Source organism: Mus pahari, chromosome 15 (genome assembly GCF_900095145.1).
Source record: "Mus pahari chromosome 15, PAHARI_EIJ_v1.1, whole genome shotgun sequence".
Lineage (NCBI taxonomy): Eukaryota > Metazoa > Chordata > Mammalia > Rodentia > Muridae > Mus > Mus pahari.
This window is the reverse complement of record NC_034604.1, coordinates 41,126,396-41,128,935: the sequence shown is the minus strand read 5'-3', so window position 1 is coordinate 41,128,935 and position 2,540 is coordinate 41,126,396. Positions and strand designations below refer to the sequence as shown.

At 45.2% G+C, this 2,540-nt stretch overlaps 1 pseudogene; it reads left to right on the top strand.

Moving 5' to 3' along the window:
* Positions 1-1,740: 1,740 nt before the first annotated feature.
* On the top strand, positions 1,741-1,834 carry LOC115065573 (annotated as a pseudogene).
* Positions 1,835-2,540: the final 706 nt, after the last annotated feature.

The window sequence follows — 2,540 nt, the reverse complement described above, 5'->3', positions numbered from 1 at the left end:
CTTAAAATAAAAATCAAGTTAAATACTTTCAGTATACCATAGCACAGAATAAATAGTCACATTCCAAAGTGAAAGAGTTGGAGATACCAAGGAAAAAAATCAGACAAAACCCTGCCGGGAGTTGGGGGAACCCCAGACCCCACAACTCCATATCTGGCATATGGAGCTTGTAAGCAACATCTGACTGCAATGGTTTTGAGCAGCCAATTCCTCCAGCTATGCTGCCTACTGCCCGAGTGACCTCTCTCTCAGGGTGAAGCCATGGTGTCTGCAGCTTTCCTTAGTAGATGCCCCATGGTGTGGGCAGAACCAGGATCCCGGGGTCTTGATTGCAATTTTCGCTCTGTTTTCTCAGTTTCATGCAATGGCTTTTCAGGACCTCTTTGCTGGGAACCTGTTACATATTGACTGGCCTCAACAGGTTGGTGCAAACCTCTATGAGCCCCCCCCCCCACTCTCCATGCTTATTTTAGATGCCCAAAACCCAACTGTTACATGAATAGTGCTGCCACACTCTGTTGTCAGCTCAAAATGTTATCTGCTCCCATGCTGTTGAAGCTATAGTGAATTTAAGCATGTCGGTTTCTATCTTTTCTATTGCACCAGTGCAGAGATCTACTGATGCTAACCTCTTTAACAATCCTGCTTTCTCACTTGCCTTTCTTCCCTCATCATCTTTCTCCTTTGCCTTTTGTTCTTTCTCAGTGCAGACCTGGAGAAGAGTAGTGAGCCTTAACCATACCACAACCTGAATGCTATTCTGTGGGCATTTCCTGCCCACAAAGTAGCCCTTTACTCCTGCGCCAGTACTCTCGACATGGGCAGAATGCAGCTTTGGAATACTCCACAAATGGCCAGTTCCTCAGGATGACTCGATCCCTTGTGAAATCTCACGAGTGGAAGTCCACCTCCACCTCTCTCTCACCATCCCGTCTTCCAGAGCTGCACCCAGATGCTGATTCAGTGTTGTTTACAAGCACTCTAGGGTTTCTTTAGATTTCACTGTCAAACTCTGCCACGTTTCTCACAAAAATCAGTCCCAAAGGTCAACCACATGGCCAGGTCTGTCACAGCAACAGACCCAGTCCCCTGGTACCAATGTCTCCTATTAGTGATATTTATTAGTGTTGTGACAGAATGCCTGGCATAAGCAGTTTAGGGCTCATGGTTTGAAAGGACAGTCTGTCATGGCGGGCAGGAGTTAAAGTGGCTGGCCATACTGTTGATAGCCAGGACGTAGAGATGAAAGCTGGGCTCCGCAGGACACCAGCCCATGGAATTGGTCCTGCCCACATCCAGTGTGAGTTTTTCTAACTCAGTCATGCCTCCCTGGAAATGTTCTCACAGACAGGCCCAGAGGTTGGTTTTCTCTGTGATTCTAAATCCTGTTAAGTTGACAACCACGATTACCATTGTACCCTCTAGCTGCTTTGCTCTCTCCCCTCTCTCTACCTTTCCTCTCACAGTCTCTCTCCTCTCAGTTCTCTCTTCCCTGTGAGCCCACAGTTCACAGCGTCATTCATAATGTAGCTCAAGGTGGGCCATTTCCAAAACACATAACACAGCACATACCTTCTTATTGCTAATAGAACCTTGCCTTTATCTCTTCTGAGGCAAGCAGCAAACTTAGCTATTAGTGTGTGCAATTCCAGTCTAATGAGACATGAAGAAACTGCTGGCGCAGGGGAGTGCCTAGGGAAGTTTTCTTTTGTCTTTAAAAAAAAAAAAAAAGGAAAGCACTTGCTTTGGCAGCACATATACTAATTGGGTTGATACAGAGATTAGCACGGTCCCTGTGTAAGGGTGACACCCAAATTCAAGAAGCAGTCCTTTTGCAAAAAGGGGTGATCACTTCCATCTTGTTTTTCATGTGTGGTGACTGTAAGGTAGGTCATCTGGATGTGACCATCTTGCTCTATGAGGGAACAACCCAAGTTGGGAACGGCAACAGGCTGAGTGAGTGTGAAGACAGAAAAGAGGGTAGATCCTTAGTGATGTCTTTGTGTTGTCATTGTTACCATTATTATTGTTGTTTTGTTCTATTTATTCATTTGTTTCTTTGTTTTCGAGACAGGTTCTCTCTATGTAGTTCTGGCTGGCCTGGAAAATTTCTTTGTAAACCAGGTTGGCCCTGAACTCACAGAGGTCCACTTGCCTTAGACTCCCAAGTGGTGGGATTAATGGTGTGCCCCACAGTGCCCAACTTGATGGTAACGTTTTTTGCAACAACACATTACCTACTCTGAAGGCTCTTGGCTTATGGGTTCTTGTCACAAGAAATATAGCATCTTGTCTTCTTGTGTCAGTCATTTCTGCTTGGCCTACATGCCAGACAGACAGCTGCAGCATAACTAATTCAATTAGTACCATAACTTATATAATTAGCACCATCGGTATACCATCGTATCATTACTACCTGTTGACTGTTCGCTCTTGCCAGCCATGGTTGAACTTGATTGTGCATGCACTAACTCAGTCCTCACTACACCTTATAAGCCAGGTGCTTTTTCTTTTATCGGTTCTGTTTTAGACGCAATGGA